This window comes from Vulpes lagopus, chromosome 20 (assembly GCF_018345385.1).
Source record: "Vulpes lagopus strain Blue_001 chromosome 20, ASM1834538v1, whole genome shotgun sequence".
Classification (NCBI taxonomy): domain Eukaryota; kingdom Metazoa; phylum Chordata; class Mammalia; order Carnivora; family Canidae; genus Vulpes; species Vulpes lagopus.
In genome coordinates this window covers 33,486,959-33,506,748 of record NC_054843.1, presented here as the reverse complement: position 1 = coordinate 33,506,748, position 19,790 = coordinate 33,486,959, and positions in this window count along the sequence as shown.

Sequence of the window (19,790 nt, the reverse complement as noted above, 5' to 3'; positions counted from 1 at the left end):
CTGTGCCTCGAGAAGATGCTCTGAAGTATACTTTGCAGGGGAAAAATGTTAGAGGCTGGGAAACTGGCTACTGAAGAGAACCAGTGAAGGAAACTGAGCTTGTACTGTAACTTTGCAAACTGGAGCCTCGATTTTTCAGTCCAATATTTGGACTCTTCAGTCCTGAGGCTATCAGACATGAAAGATTATTTCAAGCTAATTTCCTGATCATGTTTTGACCTGTGACTCTAAAACCCCGAGAATTTTCTTTATTAATCTTAGTATGCTTGGACATAGATATTGTCCCCACGGTCCTCATGCTCATCTGTATCATGTCATTGTTTTCCAAGAGGCACCTGGAGTCTCCTTATTTGCTTTCATTGGGCTTCACATTCTGATAACTACCAGTGATAATTTAAATAACTGTCTTTCACCGTATCTTATGGACTACCATCTCATTTTCCACTAATGATGGAGTCACTATTACCTTCAATTCTCACTATGCAAGATAACCAATACAGAGATCATCTTTTGGTGGCTTTTTACCTAGGATATTCTTCTGATGCCAAATATTGCATCAGTCAGAGGCAGTCAGGAAAACACACATCACTACAGGCATTAAAAATACAGGGGATCCCTGGGGGGCTCAGTGGTTTAGCACCAGCCTTTGGCCCAGGACGCGATCCTGGAGTCCCGGGATCGAGTCCCGCGTCAGGCTCCTGGTATGGAGCCTGCTTTTCCCTCCTCCTGTATCTCTGCCTCTCTCTCTCTCTCTATGTCTATCATAGAAAATAAATAAATATATATTTTTAAAAAATACAAAGCGATTTATTTTAAGAACATGAAAGGACTGGTAGAGCAAAGGTAAGAAAGACTACTTCTGGCTTTCAGAAACCCCAGAAATACAAGACTTACAGAAAAGCCACTACTAATAAACTTGGGCTGTCTGCAATACCAAAGCCAGTGACTCTCAGGAGGATGCCCAGATATTGCTAGAAGCTGCTGTTGATTATTGCAGCTGCCTATAGCACTGAAGTAGGTAATTCTCGGGAGAATGCCTAGAAGCCCCTGGCAAACGTCCCCTTGTGCCATCTGTTGCTGCCCTTCTGTGAGAAGAGTAAGGAAGTTCCTGAGCAAAAATACCAAAATACAGGACAGGACACATGCAAAAACTATTGGAACCGAATCGACAGTGTCTGCAGTTCTTGTTTTGCATACTAATAAGAAATCATAAAGATGACTCTACAAGCTGAAACTATGCAAAAGGACCTCCTAATCCAGAAAGAAAAAATTATCACTGTTCTACAGCCTTTCGAAATGTTCGTCAAAGCATTAAAACTTCTATTACTCTAGATTATAAATGTAAAGGGAAGTGGAAAAAATAGCAAAATTAATACTTATTTAGTACACAGTAATTTTAAACATTTGAAACATTGAAGATGAGTGTTTGATTTTTCTCTGTAAAACATTTGATGAGTAGTTTGAACAGGGCTTGCCTTTGTGTCATGTAATGTGCTGTATGGCAAAAACACCTTTTCTATGCCTGGGTGAATTGTACCCCTTTCTAGGTTTACATCAGCTGCCAACATTTTATGCTTTGAACTTTTGGTGCCATGAAATATCTGAAAATTCCTTGAATGTAGGTTTTGTTGTTGTTTTGCCAGCATCACTTCCTCTGGAACACCTTTATCCTTTTCATCACAACCACTTGCCTCATTTATGTCAATAAGCCACCTGTAGTAGACTAGTGAGTATCTGGCTACATATCTAGAGTCTCTTGAATGTCGGTGGTGGCAACTTTCCCACAGTCAGCAATGTTTTTATATAACATCATTTGCATTTGATTCTAATTTTCCTTCCGTCATTATCACTTACCTTTTCTTTACTGTACTTTCACCATTGTTGGCCAATTCCCTTTTCGAACTCTTCATTTCTGTAAAATAGCCCATAGATTTGTCATGAAAGACAGAAGTCAACACAACTACATGTGATTTGGGCATGAATGGAAAACCAGACGTACAGTGACCAATAATCAACATACTTTGAAAGAAGTGTTGTTACTGGCCACTAGCCATGATGCCAAGCCATTACTTACATAATGATGAAGAGCTATCAGAAAGTTCCGACTTTATGCAATTACACAGTAAATATACCATGGTAACTGAAATTTGAACCTTATTTAGAACTGGTATTATTTAGCTAAAACATAATGACCCAAATTCTTATATATCGGAACCTTGCAAAGGGAAGATTACCTGGCGTGGTGATCAACTGGAGTCCTGTAATGATGTGGGGGGTAACCGTTGAAAAGAAAAAACATCAATGACAACTTCAAAAATGTAAAGAGGAAAAATGTTAACACAACTACATAGAAACAAATGGTAGAGTAGTTAAGGAAAAAATGAGAATATTGATTTTGAAATCCCTAAGTTTTAGATCCTGAAGAATAATCCATGTGGAAGTAGCCAGCAGGCTATTAAAATTTCAATTCATATTTCAGGAGATTTAGGAACCAGAGATATAAATTTGAATGCCATCCATAAAGAGATGGTAAATGAAGTTAGGAGATTAAATTGCTGAACGCAGACCTTTCCAAGATCTGACACATATCTGGTATGTAAAAAATAACAAACCAAGAGAATGGAAGATAGTAGCATTCCAAGAGACAATATGGATCCAGAAAAGGTAAAATCATGTCACAAAGGAAAGTATTTAGAACAGAAGTAACAGCAACAATGACAAAAGGTAGGCAACAGTAAGAACTGAAGCAAGACAAGTTCTAAGTAAAAACCCATTATTAGATCTCCCATTTAGAATGTCCATGGTGATTCTTTAAGAGAAAACCAGCAATAAAAAGCTAGGAGGTAGGAGGAGAAAGAGACTGGAAAAAAATTGAGAGATGAGCAGTAGATGTTGATGACCAGCAAATGTGGGTTATACTTTTGAGACATTGGTTAGAAAAAGAAAGGAGAGTTTGGTAATGCACCTGGACAAGAAAGCATAGTCTCTTTACTTAGGAGAGGAGAGGATACATTTTACTACAGAGAAGGAGCCAGTGGAAAGAGAAAAATTGAAGATGTAGGTTCAGAAGAAGTGGAGATGTCTGGAGTCGAGAACAGATTGAGTATGACTTGGACCTGAGTAAGGGTAATATTTCTTGAGAGAGAAAAAAGGAGATATCAAGTAAGATTCTTAGGTGAAAAAGAAGGAAACAGGTGGAGCTCCTCTCTTCACCTTGAAAAGTAATAGTGTGGCGTCTAGTTGAGAACTTGTGGAGAGCTGAGAATGGTTTATACTACTCATTATAGGAGCTGGTAAAACATAGCCAAAGGAGTTGTTCAATATTACTTTAACCTTCTCTCATAGGTCAGATTACATGACTTTGACCCACAGATAAGCTGAATTTTTATGATTTTTTTTTTAATTTCAGTTCTTAGCTACCTGAAAGTTGAATTGGAAAAAAAGGAACAATAGTATTCCTAGAGGGATAGTGATATAGCAGGAAGTTAAGTGAGAAAGTGATCTTTTTTTTTTTTTTTTTTTGAGAAAGTGATCTTTTAGTGTTAGGAAACATTTTTTAAAACGATGTCTGAATGAGAAGTGTAAAGCCAGTGTGAAAGAACTGAGAATGTATGTTGACTATAAGACAGGGTGATAGGGAATATCAAGTTTATTAAGGAGTGGCAAGCAATTGTTTGTTGAAAAAAAAAGCATTTCTCTTTACAGGTGTCAGTGAATGTTCGCCAATGTCAAATACTTTATCTTCAAGTTCAAATACATAATAATATTCATATAACTCTAGGGTGCCTGCCTGTTCAAGCCCTGCATGTGTTTATCTCTTTTTCAGAAAATTATGTCAGACTATTGGATCTTCTGCTTTTTTCTTGGGAAGCTTTTTTCTTTATGAGATTCACTTCTGACATTATTCAATGTAACTTCATTTTAGTTTCTTTTCTATCAAATAGATTATTCCAGAGCTTTTTAAAAAAAACTTACTATTGTGTGAAAAGAGAGATTTTGCCTTTTGTTTGTTCATTCATTTGTTTTTAAGAAAACCCAATAGCTTTGTGTCTTTTGGTACATGAACTGGACAGAACAAGTTACAGGTTATCTTTCCTTCCACATGACTATTTTCATTTGAGTATGGTGTTTGATGACCACAAACAAGGAAATGAGCCATATCTGTTTGTGTTGAGAGTTTGGTGTAGATGTGCGCACTTCAGTTTTAGCAGTGAGTTTGCCATTCTTGCTTTGGAACCCTGTGGAAAAGATAACTTTTGACTAAAAGAGAAAACCTAACTGGGATGAAGCTTTGAGCTAATGAGGATAAAGAGAGATTAATTCTTTTACATATAATGTCCTAAATGGAGGTTAATCAAAGAACTTAACTTACATACAATGTACATGTATTAAAGATAAAAATTGGAACCCTAATATATTCATGAAAGGTGTAAGTGAATTCACAATAGACCTGAGGACTCTGCATGATTGGCAAAGTTCTAACAGTAATTTTCTGGATTTAACTACTGTTCCCAAAAGGTTTTTGGCCTATGAATGACGTTTGACTGCAGCACACTTTGAGGGCAGGGGGAGAAGAAAAGTTGCACGCACTGAGGCAGCCAACCAAGAGACTGAGCATGAACAAGAAATAGCTGAGAAATAAATCTACACATGAATATGTGCATGCAACATATTTATATTTATTTATTTATTGGCACTGGGATGCATAGCAGTTCACAATTATCAAAAGATTGGATAAAAAATACTTTTATGTGGCATTTGCTAGTGATGTATTGAGTCAAGCCACAAGGAAAGAATACTCACTATACAATGCTTTTGAAACCCCCAAAAAAGTACCTTTAAACCTTTGACAATGAACTGGTGAAGGGGTCTCAGGAAGACAAAAATTTGGCAGCTATGAAGGGATGAAGGTATCTCAATTTCTCCGTACAGCCCTAGATTAATTTCCAATATGCCTCTACTTCCAGAATTATCTTTGCTCCTGCTACCTGTGCATGCTCAGCAGTCCCATCAGACTTCTGACTTCAATCTTCCTCTTGTGCCAGAGTCTTCTTGCTCAAAACCCACTCTGAATTTCCTTAAAGAAAATAATGTATGAAGAGCATCTAGCATATGGGATGCAGTGGTTTTCAATACAACAGCTGAAATGAATTTGATTTCTTAACTCACCAATTACCCTGAACTCGTGGTGTTTAACATTTCCTAATGATGTCTGTTTTTTAAGTGTAATAGTTCATTGCTATGAGCATTTCATGTATTTGTGTCTTGTTTCCTTACCTATATTACAGCTCTTTCCCAACTTATAATGGGGTTATGTCCTGATAAACCCATTGTAAAGTGAAAATATCATAAGTCAAAAATACATTTAATACTCCTAGCCCACCCAAGATCATAGCTTAGCCTCACCTACCTTACATGTGCTCAGAACACCTACATTAACCTACATTTGCGCAAAATCATCTAACATAAAGCCTGCTTCATAATAAAGTGTTCAATATCTCATGTAATATATTGAATGCTATACTGAAAGTGAAAAACAGAATGGTTGTGTGGGTACAGTGTGGTTGTTAAGTGTATGGGTTGCTTACCCTCAGGATCCCATGGCTGGCTGGGAGCTGTGGCTAGATGCCACTGCCCAGAGTCATGATAGAGGAATGGACCACATATCACTAGCCTAGAAGATCAAAATTTTAAATTCAAAATAAGATTTCTACTGAATGTGTATTGTTTTCACACCATCGTAAAGTAGCAAGATTGTTAAGTTGAACCATTGTAAGTCAGGGACCCCTGTATTATGAAATCTTGAAATTCAATTCCTAATATTGTGATGCCTGCCTGCCTTCCTTCCTTCCTTCCTTTCTCAACTCACAATGCAATGTATTGCACACAGTGACAGGAGAATATGCTCAATTTTTTGTGTGAACAAATAGTTTTTCCAATAGAAGAGAGAATTTTCACCTAACTGTCTTATATTTTCCATCAATATTTTGCCTACAAAAGGCTCATGTAATGCAGGTCACTGACTCTGATATACTGAGACAATAATCTAATTTCCATTTTGCAGTGGCGCAAACCAGGAGGGCTGATTGGATTTAGCTCTTTCATTTTGCAGGTGAGGGAGCAAGAATGTTTACTCAGATGACTTTAATGTCCTAAAGACATTGGAGGAAAATAGTAGCAACAACCAAGACAAAAGCCACATAACATTTATGCAGGGTTGTTGTCTATCCTGAAATATATTGTTTTCTGACTTGAATGGAGAAATTTCATTTGTTTGGATTTTCTACAATATGAATTTGAAGCATAGGAATAATTTCATTACTTTTGAACCCGAGTCACTTTCACACTTAATTCTTCATAAAAATGTTTTCCGGGGTATGAAAAGAATTAGAATTTCTTATGTTTGGACTGTTTTACAGTAAAGAGGTGGAAAATAGAATTAACTGCAACGAAATGGTGTGTTATGCATCACTTTAAATTATTCATTTTTTTAATTTCTTTTATTGAGCTTGAGTTTTTCCTCGTGATTGACCTTCAGATGCTTCTGAATATCTTTCTGCCACAGAACTGAGTAGACTAGCATCTGGCCTTCCTAGGTTATGAAGTACAAATTAGATTGATTCTCTTGGGGCGTAAGGCTGAGGTCACAGGGTGTCTTTTAATGGAAACTTAAGAATTGAATAGTCAAAGCTTGCTCTTTGAAAGTTAATGTCCAGCTATAATCAAAGTCCATTTGTGTTTTGGCCTTAATAATTTCAGTAGTGACTTTATTATGAGCTGACGTTAGCAGTATTTGGGGGCAAATTCTGATACAAAGAAGAACCGAGCAACATAAAAAGTAGTCAACAGTTGATGAAATTCTTTAAAAACTGTCAAGGTAGGGATCCCTGAGTGGCTCAGCAGTTTAGTGCCTGCCTTTGGCCCAGGGCGTGATCCTGGAGTCCCGGGATCAAGTCCCATGTCGGGCTCCCTACATGGAGCCTGCTTCTCGCTCTGCCTGTGTCTATGCCCCCACCCCACCCCCACTGTGTCTATCATGAATAAATAAAATCTTAAAAAAAAAACTGTCAAGGTAATCATTCAAGAGATGTATTGAGTTTTTTTGTGGTGTACTGAAAGCACAGTGACAGCTGGGTGTGATTCACATAGACTACCAATATCATGTTCCTGGACACCCTGGCCTGGACAAGAAGTACATGACACTTTCCTTCAAATAGCTCAAAATCAATTTGGAGATACAAAATAAGAGAATGGTTATATGTATAAAAGCAAGAGAAGGGAGAAATTATAATAGGCTGGAATATTTTTAAAAAATTTTTTCTTGAAACTGGGTTCTAATTTGGGCACAGGGTAGGGCAGAATTTGGACTCATCTATGAGAAAAGCAAGGTCAAGTGAAGCAAATGAAGCAACACCAGCAAAGACAAATGTGAGCATGAACATTGTATGTCAGAGGATGGAGGGAGCATCAGCCTGCCTAGAATAGACCGTGCTTGGGGGGGTTTGGGGGGGGGGATAATGCTGAAGACATCCACCTGCAAAGGACTTAAAAAAACTAAATACCGTACTCGGTGGAGAATCAATATTGTGTGTGTGTTTGAGCAGGGAAGTGAGTTAGTGACATCACCCTCCTGCAAAGGTTAATCAGATTGATGCATTAAAATGATTGAAAAGGGAGAGAGGTGACAGTTGGAAAAAACAGTTACAGGTTTCCAACTCTGAATGACTGCTGAGAAAAGGGACTGGAGAGGAATGTATAAATGTAAGAGAGTTTCAGGAAAAAAAAACAATTGAGTGTTATGACTTAGTTGAAGAGAATGGAAGTGAAAATACAGTCAGCAATATGCCAACCTTACAAATGACCAAATATCTCTAATGAGTAATAAAATGTTCGGTGTGTTTACCTAGCTCTGCCACCTTGACTGTTCAATGAATTTATTCATTAAAAAGTAATGTATCAATGTCAACCCAGTCTGTAGGAGGCTAGCAAATAACAGGAAAGTGGCCTCACCTGATACTGCTCGCAGCCGAGGGAATGCGTACCCACTATGTTTTACAGAAGCCCCTTCGAGACTGCCAAAGAGGGATCAAATCTTTTTTTTCACTATGATAGAAAGCATTACAATTACCCAAGATTTATTCCCCTACCCTTGTACAGAATCCCTTCTTCTTTTGAATTTCGTGCCACACTCTACCCTTGTCATTCTTTGATTATCTATTACCCTTAAACATTTTTGAGATATTGATACCTTAATCATTGCTTCCTTTCTCCAAGATCTGACATGAAGAGCTACTATTCCTCCTCTGAAATTCTGAAATCCAGCATGTCTTGGTATAACCACAATATATCTTCATTCCATCTCTCTCATACCTTCACTCCTGATATCAATAATTTCCCAATGACAGCTGTTTTTGCCTTTACCAAAAATACTTAGTGACTCACTTACACTCTCAACTCCCTTGCTGACCTTCCATGATCCCAGCAAAGCAAAACTCCACTCCTGAATTTGTGCCAAAATCTACCACTTCCTCTTACCTATTCGAGACTCAGTATAAGAATGTCCACAATCTTTAATCTCAGTGAATTCTTCATATTCAAGAATACATCTAGAGAAGAAAATGACAAATATTTTCTATTTTTAGTATCTCTGTCCACTCTCTAAAAAAAACAACAAACTGCCAGTGACTGTTTCTCTAATCATAGCTCTGTGTGTACGCACCTTTGTGGGTGTAGATGTGTGTGTTCCTTCCTAGGGAATAATATAGATCAAGTGAAAGCAGAATCAAATTGCTCACTTTATGCAAATCAACCCTCACACTCTGCACCCCTCTTCAATTTCCTCTAATCCTTTTACTTCTCAAATTTCTTCCCCTTGCATGTCCACTTTTGTGCAATGTGTGATCGTTTTACCCCTAAAATAAGTGTGCCTACAGGCTTTCCAGATTATGTGTGGCAGTGTAGGCATTACAAAGGTATTTAGGTCTTGAAAACTGTTGAACAAAATTTCAGATAAAAATAATGATAGGTGTCAGTGTGTGTGTGTGTGTGTGTGTGTGTGTGGATTATTGATGCTTATAGCCAACCAAAATATACAGATAAGGAAGAAACTAGATTAAATGTAACACCATGTTTGCACGTCTCTACTATTCTGAGTATTACAATATTCTTTTACTTAAGAAAACCAGAGTCCCAACATGGTTCCTTGATTCTCTCATCAGAAGGGATTAACGTACAAGTTTTCTTGACCTGAAAAGTAACCTTTAGCTGACAAAGCATGTAAGGAAATGAAAAACAGCAGTGTTTCTACTCTTATCCATTTTTTACTGGTCTCTTCTGATGTAAAAATATTTCGGCCTTCAAAAAACTATTGTTTTATATCTGCATATGTTAAGGAAAGCTTTAAATAATTAAGGTGCTTTCCCGAAGTGAGCATACATATAAATTTAAAATTTAAGGCAAGCAATAAAGTATTCTGTTTGAATTAAAGAGAACTTGCTGAAATGATTCATTAAATCCTTAAAAATAATTCAAACTTCAAGAATATATACTAATGAATATTTCTTATCGAGCTTGCAAATTAACTTGAAAAAATTCTACAAAAAATAGATTTGAATATAAGAATGCTGATAAATCAGATTTATTATTTTATTATAAAATTTGATTAACACATGAAATTTATATGATTGTATACATTTTGAGTGTATAATTGGGAACTTCACAAAGCCAGTGATTTCACACAGGTAGATCTTCCATTTTTCTAAATGTACCCTCTAATCCCCAAAGATATAAATTTGTTGCAACCAAGTATTATCAAAAGGAGCAGAGAATATAAAGATTTGAGACAGTTTTCTGAGAAATACCAAAACCTCATGCATTTACCACCTTGGACTTAGCTTGATGATGACTGTCCAAAAATTATATAATAATAAGCAGGAGTAGAGTTTTGAATTCAGGTTTGCCTGATTCTGAAAACTATATTCTTTTCACCTTAACAGATTTCTTCTACTTCTACTTTTCTGTGATTCTATGTGCATTTCAGAGGTATTTATTTGTAATCTCTTAAATAACCAGTACATGCTGATTTATGACAAAATACATTGTGAGTCATGACATTTTGGGAAAGTAAATTGGCAGTATATAGCAGATATCTATTTAAGTAACTGAAGACAAAATTTCTGGAAACTGCCTACCTCAATAAATGGGAAAGGCTAGAATGTTGCTGGACACAATTAGAATTAGGTGCTTGGATCTTGCTAAAGAAAAAGACAAATTGTTCAATGAGACTGTTAAAGATGATAAGGAAGACTTTAGTCGAGGGCTTTCACTATGATAGAAATAAGGAACATTGGGGCACCTGGGTGGCTCAGTGGGCTAAGCATTTAGCTATTGATTTTGGCTAAGGTCATGGGATCCTGGGATCGAGCCCCACATCAGGCTCCCCATTCAATAAGGAGTCTGCTTGGGATTCTCTTTCTGTGTCTCCTTCCCTCTGCCCCTCCCTCCTCTCTAAGAATAAATAAATCTTTAAAAACAAGATTTGTTTATTTATTGAGAGAGAAAAAGAAAGAGAGAGCATGAGTGGGAGGGGCAGTGAGAGACAGAGAGGGATTCTCAAGCAGACTCTGCCCTGAGCTTGGAGCCCCACGCAGGGGATTCCAGGACCCTGAGATCATGACCTGACCTGAAACCAAAAATTGGATGCTTAACCAACTGTGCCCCCCAGGCACCCCTGCAAATAAATAAATCTTAATTAAAAGAAGGAAAGAAAGAAAGAGAGAAAGAAAGAGAAAGAAAAGAAAGAAAGAAAGAAAGAAAGAAAGAAAAGAAGAAAGAAAGAAAGAAAGAAAGAAAGAAAGAAAGAAAGAAAGAAAGAAAGAAAGAAAGAAAGAAAGAAAGAAAGAAAGAAAGAAAGAAAGAAAGAAAGAAGAAGGAAGGAAGGAAGGAAGAAAGGAACCAATGCAATGGGGTCTTGCAGTGGGAGAGATTGGCCTCAACTCCAAATACAGCATAGATAATTGAAAATTCATAGGAAAGGAGCAAAGTGTGTATGGAAAATTGCTGAGACGAAACATCAAGAGCGAGGGAAGATTCTGGCTAAACCAACGTAAGAGGCGTCTTGATGAAGGAAGGCCAGGGTGATCAGACATTTTCTGGGGAATGGTGAAGGATGAGGAACTCAGTGAGATATCAAAGGTGATCAGATAAAGATAAGTAGAATTCTTGCTAAAATTAGATGAGGCAAAGATGATCATGGAAGCCCTAAAGTGGAGGCCTCATTGAAAAAGTTCAGGGAGCCTGAGTAGAATTTGGTAGAGGAGAGAATCTTTGTCAACCACATGTCTATCCCCTGGATGAATCACAATCTAGCCAGGGAGATAGGGAACTAGGATAGGCCAAACCTGGATCAGGTGCTCATTTTTCATCCAGTCACTATTGCTGGGAAAGTACAAGCATGCAAACGACTAATAAACCTGCTCCCTTCAAAAAATTTTCCCAAGGAAGGAGATAGGGTACTGTTTTGGAAAAACAAGATGACAAATGTATCTCACATAATCCAAAATGTTTCCTCATTTGCTTAAACAGATTCAACTGGGTTCCAGTCATTGTGACCAAAAAGACTTAAATTATTATTTTTTATTATGTATAATAAACCATACTAAAGAAAAAATCCAAAGAAAAGAGAAAGTGCTTTACATACACTGTCCATTTTATTTATTTTTTTTTAAATTTTTTTATTTATTTATGATAGTCACACACAGAGAGAGAGAGAGAGAGAGAGAGGCAGAGACACAGGCAGAGGGAGAAGCAGGCTCCATGCACCAGGAGCCCGACATGGGATTCGATCCCGGGTCACCAGGATCGTGCCCTGGGCCAAAGGCAGGCGCCAAACCGCTGCGCCACCCAGGGATCCCCATACACTGTCCACTTTAATGTAACAGTCAATATTTGTTACCACCTAAAATTCATTTTTCCCCCATCATTTTTGTAACCTGATTTTCATGTAGGTATTGACTCCTCTGCACTCAAGGTCATTTTCTGAAGGAAATGTCCTCGTGATTAGTTTGAGGAGCCAGATTTGAAGTCAATCAGTGAAGAGCCTTCTGCTGGCCACAGGGCTCTGGTACCAGGATTTATGTAACTCATGACCATGAAATTGGAGGGAGTTTTCCTGGGAGTGACAGAAAAGAAGTCTACTGAGTTTTTACATGAGAGAGGTCGGGGTGGGGGGAAGTTCACTGTTCTGCTTCCTATCTTGATTTGTGGATCTGTGAAGTCTGGTACTACTGGAGACATTTCGTAAGCACTGAAGAAGCCAGTCCTGTGGCCGATGGCCCTGGAAGGGCACAGCTGAGAAGTCACAGAGGAATGAAATCAGCACCATTGTATTAAAAGCATGGAAGTTTTTCTTATTTTTGTATATACAACAATCTAAACAAATGCTTGTCCTTCCGATTTAAGTTATCTCTTGCCTTTTCTTGCATTGCTTATGTTACAAAACACCCTGAGACATGGAGCTTTAATTACAATATCATTGCAAACAACATAAACGACCAACCAAAGAGGAGGGGAAAATAAATGTTTAAATATTCACTCAAAGAAATATTTGGGTGACATTAAATGTCATGTCCATAAAGACTACAGACTACAGAGATGTATCCCACATCTACATAGGATACTTTTCGGGTGAAAAATAAATGATCTGTTCACATTTCATTACCAGAGCTATCAGGGGGCATCTGGCAGTCATATCAAAATTTTCATATTCTGGTATGAATGTGCTTAGGCCTCAGAGGCCTGACATCACTGGGAATGAGCTATCTCCTGGGAAGCTGACCCAGAATACTCAAGCTTTCTTCTTTTTGTTTTCTTTCTTTCTTTCTTTCTTTTTTTTTTAAATAAGCTAAGTATTTTTATAGGAATTTTTGTCTGAGGTGTTAAATACTTCCTGCCTTATTGGGGCAGGATGCACAATTTCATGTTTCCTTGGTGACTCAGAGCCCTTGCCATGTGCACCAATTGTACAGTGTGTAGTAAAGTAACTATTTGAGGAGACATTTGCGTCCAGATGCTCTGCCTTTTAAATTCTGGGTTTTTTGTTTTGTTCTGTTTTTTGTTTTTTTAGAGGGGGGTTGTATTTACTCTTTGTAATTATTTTGTTTTTTCACCTTTCCTCTGACTTGCCCCCTCCCTGTCAGGCTGTCACTTGTCATTTCTTGCTGCTCTTTGATGTCCCACCAATACAGTCATGCCCCCTTCTAATTTTCTGCTTTAACCTGTTCTAGATTAGAAAGTCAAATCGGCACGCCTTTTAGAACTGTGTCAAAAAAAAAAAAAAAGTCAAGAGTTTTTAGTAAAGGATTTGTCTAATATTACCAAGTTCTGGAACAAAGACATTGAGTTATTTCATTTGGGCTATTTAAAGACGTCAGGACAGATGGGAGTCAGGAGAAACGATCTTACCATTTGCTAATTACAAAATAAAGAGCTCACTTGTGTGTGAAAGGGATTTTTCTGTTAAATCTCTTAAAATTGAAGGGATTGTTTTGAGTAATATTTGCACTGAATTAATTTGGATTTTGCCCTGAAGTAGGCTTGTTGCCAAACTGACATGTAAATTTCAGATCTGTGAGGAATCTTGAGCTAGAAGGCACATTAGTCACCATCTCATTTGATCCTTCAAATTACTGAATGCACACTCAGTTGTCATGGGTTTCCGTTAGCTATTCCCAGCTAATGACGGGGCTGGTCTGTTAGCAGGGCCACTTTGTCCACAGTGTCCTGATCTCCCACACAAAAACATTGAGTAAAATGTTCCTTTCCTTTCACGAAAATTACACTTGGTTCAGCCAAATGAATATTTCTGAAAGGAAAATGAACTATTGGCCTAAACACTGTTTAAATCTGAAATACTTTGAATGAACATCTTCGGATAGAGTTTGGCTTTCAATGGATAGTATTTAATATGACATCAGTTTGAAACTCCAAGAAGACCATATGGAAATGATGACTAGAATATTTACTCAAAGCTTTAAATACAATTATTTTTACGGTTATCTTTAATGTATCTACTTTGTTTAATAGCAGCTTGCTCCAGCGAAGACACATAATGTGCTGTCTGGTGTAACAAAGTGTTATTAGAAGCAAAATCTTTAATATCTAATTTGCTCACTCCAATTTTACAGTTTTCGATCTGAAATGCAGATATAAATTGGATCAAGGAAAAGACATTTCACTTGGAGAAATTTAACCAGAAGCTCTTAAAATATCTTTCTTTTCCTTTTTTTTTCAAGAGGGATGAAACTTTGCTGAAGTCCTGTGGAGTTTGAACCTCCAGACAAAGGGGAAGATTCTAGAACTCTCTGGTTCATATGGACGGTATTTGCTTCATGGGAAATTTCTCTCAGATTCAGTCCATATGGATTATCCTTTGAAATGTTTTCATCAGTTTTGCCTTTCTGCCTTCGATTGAAATGAGCCTACCCTTTGAATGTTGCTGAATTTATAGCTCTAGTAAAACAAACTCTTCTGGCATTTCATACACACAATTGGTTTTTTTAGCTGCTCCAAAGATTTGAGCTACAGTAGTTTGCTTCATTATTAAAGACATATGATGTCTGTTGTACAGATTTCCCGTTGGGCAACAGAGCTGATAAAAGAATAAAGAATTTCAAGAATCTGTATCTCGAAAATAAGTCCCAAGGTATCTTTCTTTCATTTTTTCAAGTTGTAGGAAGGCTTGCAAAATAATTTCCATTTTTATTTAGCTTTGTACTTATCGTACAAAAGCTGTGTGAGTACACAGCATTTATCAGATAAAATTATCTACCCTATGAAATAAACACGTGTTATTTTACCTTTTTGCCCACCACTGTTGATATTAATGAGAACTTCCTAAAAATGAGTATTTGAAATCAGTTCCAATCAGAATCCTGATTGCAGGTACAGTGTAATTCCAAAGGGAGCAGATGTGATTTACTCCTGAATGGTTCAGACCCTTCACTAGAACACTATTTATCCCAAGTTAAAAAAAAAAAAAAAGAAAAAAAAAGAAAAATAAAAAATTTGCGTGGCCACTCATGAAGTGTTTTAATGGTGACAGCTTTTATACATTCTGATGCCTTAATGTCAGTCCTGTGGTCCTGTGTTTAGAATGTCATTGTGTTAAACCTATCAAGTTGCCAGGCCCTTCACAAACAACCCTGAAACAGAGAAAGTAAGCCACATGAAGTACTTTGTGCTTGTATGTCAGGGGAGAAATGCAATCCTAATCTGGATGTGTTTCCATCTTCTGATCTACATAGCTTTCCACAGATGCATTTGGTGCCCTGGTGACTCCTGTTGCTAGTGCCAAGGAGGGCAGTGGAAGTAAGGAGGTGGAATTCACAAGGCAAGGACATCTGTCAGAAATCCACCTGGAAGCAGGAGCTGGTGGTGTTCCCAAAGTTGTTTTCCAGCTTCTGCAGAGTCGGCCAATGGCTGATGGACTTGTATCTAAATGTCACAAGGGACAAAAACAAATTCTAGAATTTCATATTAAGGTCCTTTACCTGTCTAAGTTGAAGATGCTAGAGCTAGTGCTACAGCTGGTGGTGCCTGGCTGGCTCAGTTGGTAGGGCCATGATCTCAGGGTCACGGGATCAAGCCTTGTAATGGACTCTGCACTGAGCATGGAGGCTGCTTGGCATTCTTCCTCCCCTGGCCCCTCCACCTGCCGCACATGTGCCCCCTTCCCACCTTTCTCTCTCTCTCTCTCTCAAAAAAAAAAAAGAAAAGAAAGAAAAAAAGAATAGAAAAAAAGAAATGCAATAGTTGTACAAATAAGCTGCTGTACTCATTGCTTTAAGATGTTTTTTTAATAAATGTAGAATATCATTTGCAATATAATCCCTAAATTGGCAGGAATCCTTTTGTGTCCCAGCCCTGAGCCCAGTGCTTCAAAAAAAAGCCTTGCTAATGGGAAGTATTCCATAAGTACTAAAGGTAACAACCCCAAACTTGCTTGACTTCTGCCTGAGTCTTTTGCATGATTGGCTACTGCAAAATGCATTTTCTTGCCTTATTCCTTGCCTCTAATTTTCCCCTTTAGTTTTTCTCAATTTTACAAATCTTCCCTGGTTGGAAAGCTATTAAAGTTAGAAAATCATGGAAGTTAGAGTTTGAAGTAGACTTTAAAGAGAAAGGGTATATTAGACTTTCAGTTTATTGTGGCCCACAGAGGTGGAACATTCTAGTAACAATCACAAAGGTAGCTGGTTGTAGAAGTTAGGACTAAAAATCTTGTTTTGTAAACCTCAATATTGTGTTCTGTACTTCTTAAATAATTAGAATATGTCCGTATTTCTCAACATGCTACAGTATGAGAAAATGATTTTAGATATATTATCCTAAAAATAGTAAAAAGTATTTATTGAGCACTTACCTGACAAGTAATACTTTCTATATAAATTATTTCAGTAAATCCTTATAATAATATCATGAAGTAATTTATCTCAAGTTTACACAGGCCATATTGGATATATAATAAATATTTGTTTACTGTCATATATATTTATATCTATCTTTCTTTTCATCTACCTAATTGTTTTATGGCCAATAATAGGTAGATGCCAAACTGTTTAAAAATGGTGCAGCTTATGTAAGAAGACTCACTCTATTTCATTCAATAAACCAATGCAAATGCCAGAAGTTAAGCATGAGCAAAAAATTGTCAAAATGGTAGGACTGAACCACACTATACTCAGAATACACAACACCTTAATTTCAAAAAGAAAAAGTAAAAAGAAAAAAAAAGAAATTCAAACAATATAAATGAACACAAGTAACTGATGCATACCTAGTATTTTTAACAAATATACACACATTTCCAAAGATTATTAAGGATCTTTATTGCGCTTAAAACATAGTCATTGATTTTCTGATTGAGTTTTGAAAATTCAAGACAAGATGTAACTCAGAAAAAATGCAAACTTTTTTACAAATGTGATCATAGTAGTCTATTTGGATTCACGTTGAACAATCCTCTCACGTAGTCATGATGATGTAAACAGTAAATACACTGAATCAAATATTGGGGTAGAAGTCCATTTGGTAACTAGGGATGGGATATAGGTGGTGATAACAAAAATGTAAAGCTAAATGTTCAATCATCATAACAGGCAAGAAGCAGATGCTGTAAGTAGCTTATCGCACAGTCCAGACTCAATAAGCTCAAAACAGAGGAGAGATGGCTTTTCCCTATCACCATGTTTAAGCCCACTCTATCAGATCTCCTACCCCATCTCCTTCTAGTCACTTTCATCTGTAAGAGCAAGTTAAGTGTGACCACTCTTGGGTAACACGTCCCCACCACTCCAACACAAACCTGCAGCATAACCTCTAATTCAATTTTCCTCCTGCCTTAAACTCAGGAGGCCTTGGGCTAGGCTCAGACGCTCGAAAGGAAAGGGGTTGTATGCTCTGCTCCTTCTCTTTCTCCAGCTTTCACCCAGGCCACATACTTGCTGGCTCCTACAGGAGGAGAAGGAGATGGCAAAAGGGGTCAAGGGCAAAAGCGGCAAGGGCCTTATGTCACTGGCACTTCTGTAATTTAGCCACTGCAATTTCTGTATGATTTATAGTCCTTTGTGCGGCAAGTATAAATGGCCTGGTTCTCTGGGGGATCCTATTAGAGATTTTCATGGAGACTTGGTGGTGATCTCCAATCGGCGCGGTTGCCTCTACTGAGTAAAGTACTGTCTGATGATGTCTTGTGACCCCGCCCTCCATTCGGGTCACATGTAGTACACAGTGACCATTCTGAGACTTCCTTGTGTCCCTTCCTTGATCCCAGTGGGATTCCCTGTTCCTAAGAGTGGTGGCTTCTTAACTCCTCATCTACTTCCTTGTTTGCTTGAAGCACTCCAAGAGCTTCCTAAGAATGTTACTTAGTAAAATTCTTTGAGTTTTTTTTTTTTTTTTTTTGCCTCTGAAAATGTTTCTATTCTAGTCACTTTGTTAACAAATGTGCTGAGTCTAATATAGGTTGAAAGCCCTGTTCCATCACAAGTGTGAAAACGTTGCTCCACCAACTCCTAGAGCAGGAAGGAAACAGAGGAATGCACATGAGAATTCAAGTTCTGGTTTCCTTGGTTTCAATCTTATATCCTGCTTCCTGCTGGAGCTAACATATTACACAGAATTCAGCTTTTTCAGTCTTATAACACTCGATCACTTGATTTGCTGGCATCACAGATTATTAGCCACAAAGGCAACCTATGACCTTCAAATCTTTTTGTTTTTTCCAGTTAAACAAACAAAAACATTGTTAAACACATCAATTTTCATTATTCACTAAAGGAAAACATATATATAAGGCCATGAAAAGTCCTTAGGTATACAAATGAATGAAATTTTTAAATGTATGCACTCATGTATCCAACACCCCAGTCAAGGTCAGGAATCTTTCCATCACCCCAAAAAGTCACCTCCAGTTCTCTTCGAGTTTGTTTCTACCCAACACAGGCAGCCACTGCTCTTATTTTACCACCAGAGGTTAGGATTACCATAGTCTTCCCTTCTTGCCTAGTTTTTAGGTCAGAAATAGTAGCAGCATTCACCGCTGCCCTCTCAAAAAACCAGTATCTACTCAGTGCAGAGTAAAGGCTCTTTGTTGCCCCTCATCTTAAAAACTTTTAGTCATAGAATGCATCAACCACAGCATTTCCTTTTCTCCTTTACCCTATCTAGGGTAGGAAATCTGGGAGTGTAGGTGGAGTCGGTATGGAATATTTTGATTTGGAAGGCCGCAGAAAAGTCTTGGACATAGGAAAGCCCGGTGTTGGGGAAGCCATATTATTAAGGACGGGGTTAGGGCTAAGCTAAGTGCTTTGGGGTTTGCTTCAGAACACGCTCTGTTCCTGAACCTCATAGAAAGGAAAACATGAAATAGGTGATCTTGTGTGCCTGGATATTTTTGCTCAACATATTTTGAGAATCATTCACTGCATTTTATGTATCAGTAGTTGCTACAGTTGTTGTTGCTGTTGAATAGCATTCCCGCGTGTGACTACCACACAAACTGGCTTCTAAATTCCTGCTGAGGGGTACTTGAACTCTTTTTAGTTTGAGATACAATTGACTAGAGCTGCTATAAACCTTCCTGCATGGATTTTGGTGTGTGAATTTTTCTTCATTTCTCTTTGGTAAATACCTAGAGAAGGAACTGTTTTGACATAAGTTAATGTCTGCCTTTATAAGAAATGTGAAACATATTTCCAAGGTGGTTCCACTTTCTACTGTCTCCCCCAGCAATGTGTGAGATTCCAGAGGTCCTACATCCTTGCCAACATTTGGTACCATTTCCTTCAATTTGTTTCTAATTGACCTGATGCTGTAGCTCACTGTGGTTTTAATTTGCCTCTTCCTGATGACTAATGATACAGAGTATCTTTCTATGGGCTTACGTAGCAACTTAGATTTGTTATTTTGTGAAGTGTTTTCCAATATTTCACTCATTTTCAGTTCTATTGTTTTTCTTTTGAGTTGTAAGACTTCAAGTATTTTGCACCCAAATCTTTTGTTAGACATATGAGTTACAAATATTTTCCTAGCCTTTTCATTCTCTTATGGTATATTTTAAAGAACAGAAACTTTTAAATTAGATAAAGTCCATTGCATGCTTTTTCTTTTTTTGGTAGTGTTTTGTTTTTTGTTTTTTGGGGTTTTTTTTTTTTTGTTTTTTAAAAAAAAAATCTCGTCTCAGAAATCTTTTGCTGCATAAGGTCCCCAGAAATATTTGTCTCTTTACTTCT